The sequence below is a fragment of the Bombus huntii genome, unplaced genomic scaffold (assembly GCF_024542735.1).
Source record: "Bombus huntii isolate Logan2020A unplaced genomic scaffold, iyBomHunt1.1 ctg00000102.1, whole genome shotgun sequence".
NCBI lineage: Eukaryota > Metazoa > Arthropoda > Insecta > Hymenoptera > Apidae > Bombus > Bombus huntii.
In genome coordinates, this window is record NW_026099356.1 from 160013 (window position 1) to 168457 (window position 8445).

At 47.1% G+C, this 8445-nt stretch overlaps 1 pseudogene; it reads left to right on the forward strand.

Annotated features, from left to right (window-relative positions):
- The first annotated feature begins 3498 nt into the window (after nucleotides 1–3498).
- Nucleotides 3499–3617, forward strand: LOC126876901 (5S ribosomal RNA; annotated as a pseudogene).
- The last annotated feature ends 4828 nt before the right edge of the window (nucleotides 3618–8445 follow it).

Genomic DNA, 8445 nt, shown 5'->3' on the forward strand with positions numbered 1-8445 from the left:
ATATCGGCAGGTTTCACGGGTCGGCTGTCAAACCATAGCCCAGGGGTTTCCTTTATCCCGTTTCCTATTTCTCTCGGTGGTCACCGTTGTTACGTCTGTTGGGCCGACACGGCTGCAGTGCTTCGATTCTACGACGACCGTGTCGCGGTTCGTCGTCCTTTCTTCGCGGTTTCTGGTACTCTCCTACCTATACGGTCTGTTGGTTAACGACTCGATCCCCAAGGCTTTCCGTATCGTGTCCCTGTCGCTTCGAAGCAAATGGCAACGATACTTTAAGTAAGACGTTTCCGTCGCGGATCGCTCCAACTCGTGCACGATTTGTTTCGTGGCCATTTTTCGATAGGCCGACCACGTGTTTCGCACGATGGAATTACGAGGGACTATTTATCGTTTCTTCGATAGACCAACGAAAGCAGTAATTCTTCTTGCGCGACGCGCGATCCTTGGTTTCTCACAGTTCGGGCACGAGGTATTATCGTTTTCTAGTTTTCTAGTGGACGTCGATGCGTTCGAAACGCATCTGACTGGCGACACCGCGAGACACGTTGTAACCATGTTCGCTGAAAAGTTAACGTCGGTTCTGCAAGCGTGGTTTCCGTCGTTCGAAAGGAGTTAAAGCGGAGCAAAATCACGACCATTTAAAGAGACGTCAAGAGGATAACGTTTCAACAGCGAGTTCCACTTTCTACCGGAAACCGAAACCGAAACCGAAAGCGAAACTGAAACTGAACTTGCTTACCGATCCGGTGGCGAAAGCGTGTACGGGGAGGAACGGAACGTGACTCGATCGTTCGTTTCGAAACGTTTTTCCGAAATACAAAGTTGCAAAGAGAGGAGAGTTTGTATCTCTTATAATCTCTTCCTGTTGCTGTAATAATCCTGTTTGCTGGATTTATCGAACACGAGCCAGGCATTTTTAAAGCGATCCCGATCCCGTCGATAATTCGCACGCGATACAACCGCGACTAACGGATGTCTCTGCTGCCGCGTACCGTCTGCTTTTCAAACAGTTTCGCCGTGCAAAGTGTCACCACGTTTCACCCGGAAACGAACGAACGCATCGTCGTCGGCTAATTTTCATTTCGTGCTCGTGATAATTAAGCCGTTGCGCGACGCTCCACCCTCGCGAGTCGACGATTTTCTAGGAGACCGCTCTAGTCCGTGGCAACCGAGCCGGGAAACGTCAACCAGCTGTAACTAGCGAGCATCGTTACAAGCAAATTAACCAGCCAGCTCTGCCCTGTTTTGTACCGTGTTTCCTCCTTTCTTCTCTTTTCCCTCCTTTCGTATGCTTCGCAAGCGTCACCCACGCAACGAGATTCGTCGCTTTCTTTCAAACGAGCGAATAAAAATAATATTTCTACGAAATATGGCTTTCGCGAATACGAAGGCTCCCACGAACCAGCGGTTCCAACGTCTTTCGGTTTTTTTCGTGATTTTCTTTTCCACGCAATTTTTCCTCGATCAGTTCGGTTTATATGTAGATGTAAACAAACTAGCAGCAGCCAGTTACTTTTAATACGAAAAAGTAAATTGAAAATGCAGATAAAAGCTCGCGGCGTTTGGAATCGTGCCCAGGTAATACCGGGTCTACGCGTTCAAGAACGTCAGCAACTTTCCGATACTCTTTCCGTTTCATTCTGAAAAGCATCGCGTTAATAGGTTCCGCGCCACGTAAGATCGAACTCGAAACATCGATGACGATACGAGTACATGTAAATTAAATCGAAACGTTTACATTATGAAATTGCCGGGAATTTACTCAAAATCGCGCTTTTTCCACGTTTGTTTCACTTTCGAAGAATAGAAATTTCAAATCGCCGAACTTGTTGCGTTGTCAAGAGTCATCGGGCTGTACGCCGCGTGTAGAGAAATTTCTTTTTTTCCTGGCATTTTTTCATCGCGATAAACTTGCAACATTGCGTATCCGGTGAGCGATTACGGTTAAAAAAATTGACCTTACCAAAGGTTTTCTCGTATTTTTCGCCGGGAACAAATACGCGGTGTCGGGCGTTTCATAGGTCGGTGAAAATTCGCCCGTTTATTTCGATCGCAATGGGGGTTTCATCGACGCCAAGAGCAGCATCGACGAATACGAATACGCGTTTTTCTCCTTGTTTTTGCCCTGCCACGTTAATACTTGGACTGCATCGAAAGTTTATGAGAGCGTTAGAAAATAGCGAGCGGCGTGCATGTACGCCGTCGGCTTTCCCAAACTTTCCAAAGCGTACGAATTGCGAACAGTAGCTGGAAACCAGAGCTGTCCGTACGTATATTTTTGAAACAGCTTACTCGACTGCCTCGTTCGGTGTTTGTCGTGGAAATTTATCCTGATATTCCTCGCCAATCCCCCCGCCTCTCTCTCCTTTCCGCCTGTCCTCTTTCATCCTTCCTGTTTTCCTCCTATTTATAAAGCGTAAACACGCGATATGTACCTCTGTTTGCCGCGTTTTATAAATATTCTCGAGATTGGAGAAATTACTTTTCCGTTTCTCTGTTTGTTAACGTCGTGAGGAAAGTTTGCGCTGCGTCAGCTTCGCAGAATCGTTCGCTTCTTTTCCTCGCATTCCGGTTCGACGGAATCGCCACTCCCTTATCTACACGCGTTTCCTCCAAAACTGTTTCTCATCGCGAAGCCAAGTCTCGAACGAGCGTTCGTCGCATCGACAAAGTATCGCGACATCGTTGATTTTATCGTTAATAAGCTGGCGATACCGAGGCTGCGACGGCTTTATCCGTCTGTATTTATTCACCGTCTAACGTTGCATTATTCAGTGGAACGCTCCATTTTCGGTCATTGCTTTTCTTACTGCCGTTCCATTTACTCTGCGGATTTAAGAACAAGCGAGAAGCACTTGGATCTTTCCTTTCTGCCGGGATTATGCTTTTTCCTCTCCACTTTTACGTTGTATCCTTCGAGCTTGGATGCTCGATCATAGTTGCGCGAGGGAAACCTTTTTCTCCATAGACACGCACAAAACCTACGCTTTCAGGTTTACATCCCCCTGGAGCCCCGTAGTCCATATTTTTTGATAATTCCTACAATAATATTTTATAATTAGACCTACAATATATTTAAAAAAATAAAATCCCGATAAAAGACAAAAGGGTGGACAATTGCATTACCTATTAAGTATTATAGAAAAATATTAAAGGAAGCATATATATTTCGTCGTATTACGTGCAAATTTTCCACAAATGCGTAAAAAACCGCGGTCTATTTACATAATAAAATAAATAATTCTTATGTGTCATAAGTCAAATTTTCTTTACCATTCTCTCCAAAACTTCTTGTCCCCTCAGAATATTGCCTAACGTTGTGTCTAAAGATGTAATCGCATCTCAACAGAGATAAAAATTTGTCAAAAGAGGAAACTAATTATCCTGCTAATGATACGTCGAACGACGTCGTAGACCAAGAAAACGAGATCGATGCTGGAGGATTGGAATCCGGAAAGATGGAAGAAGAACGTTGGTAAAGAGCCATTTACTCGCAACGCCAACGCCCTGGCCGGGCTGAATGCACTCGTTCCCGTCAAATCACGAAAGTTAAGCAGCGCCGGGCACGGGTAGTACTCGGATGGGTGAACGCCTGGGACCTCCGTGTGGCGTTGGCGAAGCGTGCTGGCCCCCCCTCCGTGGGGTTCGGGCCTTGGGCGCTTGGCGGCTCAGCGCCTCGGGGCCGCCAAGCAGTCCGGTAGGGGAACCGGGCTGCCTGGCATGGCGACGAGGCGGTCTAACAATGGTCACACACCGCTCCATCAGCCGTGGTATTAAGATGTCGATGCGTCTCCGCAGTACATGTTCGGCTAGCCCGAGGGCCCGTTATAAATCTTAAGGTTTAGTTAACTAAAGTCCTTCAAACAGACAAACAGCCTTTGTCCCAACTACGGGAAGATAGGGGAGACGTATTTTTCAACGAGCGGCGTCTCCCACTAGCAACTTTCCCTCGAGGGCGGCTAGCATCCTTCTCTAACCACCGATATGGAGATTGACCAATTAGCAGCAACGTCAATTTCCCTTACTTTCTGAACGAAGGCTTTTCTCGACGAATCCGATGATCTCGTATCCTTAGACACACCCCGTTATAGTTTTCCTCTGTGGCATCATCGGGACGGGAAAGGCATTCTCGCTCGCGATCTCATCGATTAAGGAGTAACCCTTTACGGCCAGTGAATATTACGCATCCGACTTGGATTTTGTGAGTACGTTCATCTATCATCCCGTCGACCGCGGATTCGTTATTGAACCTAGGATCATTGTCATTAGTTTCTCGAGTACCTAACTACCACGGTTACTTGTCCGGTTCTATAATAATCGTATTTGCGCTAGTCAATGTCTTCTCTATTGCATAACGACAACGTGTAACCCAAACGAGGATTCGTTTCACGCCCCTAACCCTAATTCTAATGTAAACCCGACATATTTATTAGACAATTATTACAAGGATTATAAATGTGCGTTCTGGAATGTAGACAGTTGGCTAGTTATTCACAGACTGACTGGCTTAGTGACCCATGGCCCTTGAAAAGGTTTAGAGCCCCACTCTCTATGCAGTAATGATTGTGACCTGTGTGGGTGTCTGTGTGGCGTCACATGTGGCACAGAACCTTCTAGTAGCTTCTCGACGTGCCCATCTAGAATGTTCCATCCATATCCTGACGCTTCTTCCGGCGAATTTTCGAAAGAGCCTGCACGTGCTAGCCGCCGTGGTGCATCTCACGAACGCACACTAGTGGGGATGGCGCTGGGCAGCGAAGGGAAGAATCCGTACGATCAATTACCTTATCTGCATGCGGTTGATATCGTCGTATTCCAACAGATATGTTAGGCAAAGGTACTGATACGTGGCGGTACGGCGTAGCCATGCTGTATTATGCGTCGGCGCTTTATATTTTTCGTGTATAATACAATTTTTGGGTTTAAGCCGCTGAGGAGCGGAGCTTTTTTATGAATTTTTTTTATTTTTTTCTGTCCTGAAAACTTTGTCGCAAAACAGGACGCTTCGGTAGCCTGCTTTTTGGGTGCTGTGTAACTTTGGGGAGAGGTGGGATGAGAGGGAGGGGGCGGGGTTGGGGTGGGATGAGAGGGGGTGGGGGAGGGAGAATAATGAATAATATATATCTAATAGTGCGAGATCAGAATGTTTAGCCTCAAATAAGAATTATGGAACTATACTTTGTACAGGACGACGGTGGCTATGTGGTTACTGTAGCAGACTGCAAACACATAGGTTGGCGGTTCGAATCCATTCCCTCCTGGATTTTGATATAAGTGAGTTCAGGATCAGAAGTGAAATGTGATGTGTGTGAGAATCCGTACTTGGGCGACGCAGCTTCTACGTCTTAGGTGTCTCTCTACGAGAAATTACCTCCCGAGATGTGAAAAATAAAAATAAAATAAAAAATAAAATAAAAAAAGTAAAAAAAAGAATATCTATGAAAACAACATAGAAAAAACAAAAAAAAAGGAAAAGAGGAAAAAAAATTCTTCCTCCTGATATTCGTAATACTTGTAACACAGCAACATTGATACTAACCCCGAACAACGAAACGATCGTCACCTGTCATCAAAATGTGGTAGTGAAGAAGAGTAATTGTGTTGTGTATACAGAAGAACAGTTGTGTTGTGAATATCCGTACTGCCATTGCCTTAGTGTAGTAGTCCAGCTACAGATTCCAGGTTTACATCCACCTGGGGCCCCGTAGTCCATATTTTTTGATAATTCCTACAATTATTTTTTAATTAGGCCGTTAGGGGAATCGGGCTGCCTGGGTCGGTGGCTCCGGCGACGAGGCGGTGTGACAATGGTCACACACCGCTCCATCAGCCGTGGTATTAAGCGCGCGGGGGAGGCCCCGTTGCAACGCTCACATCGGTTCCCGGGCCTCTCTCGATCGCAGCCGGGACGGTTATCGTGGAGGTTTTAGTCGGTTGGAATCCGACACTACCACGCCGCTTTCCCCAGAAGCGGCCTGGCGTCCGTGCGGATTTCCTCCACGTAAAATATAAAAAAAAATTTACTCGCAACTGCGACGAATCATTCACAAAGCTCGTAAGCGACTCAAAAGTTCCAGGATCTGGCTTTTTCCTCATCGCAAACGATTCGGCGATGAAAACAAAACACGAGTTACCTAAACACGACCTAAGGTCATTATGCCCGCGTTCCTTGTCGTTTGATCTTCCGCCTCTGATCTGCTTTCATCTGATGGATACTTTTCGTGGTCTCTGATCGCCCGCGGAGCAGTTAACAAAATTGCAATTGTTGATTGCACCAAGCGAAGGAGCCTCGAGCCCTCTCCGCGCTTCCGAGTCGGCCAAATCGATCAAATACCGCGACGAAAAATTTGCGAATAACCAACGCGGAGTGTCGAATGCGAAAACCACCGGGTCCGACTTAAGTACCAGGAATTCGACAAAGCGGTCTCGTCTCGCTCGTAATTTAGGGATTGTACGCGAAACGGCGGAGAATTAACTGGTTCGCTGGTGGCTGCGCGTCGAACGCAAAACGCGCTCAACAACCCTCGCTCGTGCTTTCTTGGCCCTCGTGTATATGTTCTTCGCGAACGAGCGTCATCCTCTCCGGGCGTAGACACGTTTACGCGACTCCTTCCAGATGCTGGTTAACTCCGCGCACGGAAATAGACTCGCTCGCCCCCTGCCCCTCGAACTTTTCGAACGAGGCTGGTGCTGCCCGGCACGAGCGAATCACAGAAGGAAATCACGCTGACGATAGCACGTTGTAAGATTTTTCCTGGATAATTTGTTCTACGATAAGAAATAATCGATAATCGAGGGCAAGTTGCGAAGGAAAATACAGAATGACGTGAAATTTATCTAAAATTTTCTATCGCTCGTTTGATCGCCGTTTTCGACGACGAATGCGGAGAATACTAGAAGAAGCGCAACGATTCGAGAGTCGGTAAATATTCGAAAAAACGAGGCCACCTTCGATCTCGATGCTTTCGAAATACGTTGCGAAGCTCGACGTTTCGAACGGTTTTGTCCTACACGCACGGTCGGCGCTCGGCCTTCAATCACGAATTACACGGGAAAATATTACACGTAGCTCGGCCCGAGTTTCCAAGCTGGGTCGGGTTATAGTATTTAGCAATATTCACGGCTTACCCTTATCGGTGTAAACATAAAAAATGCCACGGCGGTGAACGGATTAATATTAGATACTGCTACCTACATCGAGCTTCGAAAACCAAGGCTTTCCCGCATAACCGCAACACTAAGACCAAACGCCGCATCGGTTGTACGTATGCGCAGGAAAAAGTTGTTTAAAACGTCTTTAGCGTTTAGCGATATATCGGAAAAGCGTGAAAATCCAAAGTGCCCTTTTCTCGATATTCGACCGATATACGCATATACGAAAATACGCATACGAAAAGTTTCGCATTGTTGCGATAATAGGATACGTTAATAGCCAATAGTCACGGTGCGTTTAAGCGGCTTTGTAAAACGTATTGCCGCGTTTTACCAACGTAAAAACCGTGGTGACCGTCTCGACGCTGTCTCTGCGAATAGAAGACTCGATCGGCGAATCAGCGCGTAAGGAACGAGGAAAAAGAGAATTAATGTTGCGGAAAGGTTCCGTCGTTAAACGGATGCACTCGAGTTTACCAGGAGAGGAGTGACGTCGGCGAGAGAGAGGAAAGGTTTCGGTGGCTGGATAACAGATAGGTATTTGCTTTGCACGACGTTCGGAGACGCGAGTTAGAATGGGCGGTGATTCTCGCGAGAGCGAGCTTCCAACGTATTAAAACGATCGCGCGACGCACAGAACGGCTTTCGAGAGATCGGTTTATAACGCACGGTCGTTGGCGCGTCGTTCGATCCGCGTGACGGGCGCCGTTCCAGCAATATCGAACCTTTTCGTCCATTCTCTCGCGTTGATTCCGCGGCTAAGGGTGAACGATCGTTCGGGCACGTTCCGCCGAACGTCGCGTCTTGTTTTCGGCGCTCTGCGTATCGACAGATTCGACAGGGCACGGTTACTCGCGTTCACGGGCAAACGCCAGAAAAAAGCGGCCGATCGACGACGACTCGATTGAAAGCTGTCTGCGCGATGGCTGAATATTTACAGGTGGTGTTTGATGCTTTGAAACGCGGCTCTCGCAGTTTTTAGAAGTTTTTCGTGTTGCTTCGATGAACTTGCCTGTTTATTCGTTTACACGTTCCGTTTACGTTTTCTCGTTTTTACAGCGGCGACGATCGTAAGACGTTGTCGAGGCAAAGAATCGAGATTTTCCAGCATCGTTGTCAGCAAACGTAGGCGGCGAAGCGTTTCTACCGAGCGAGATATTGCTGGCGAGAGAAAGTGTCAGCGGTATTTGTAACGCTCGTATCGCAACAGATGCACATATCCCGCGGCTGTTTGAAAATTATTCCGTTCAAGGACGGGACAATAACGCATAAACAGATTGCCTGCGAGACGTA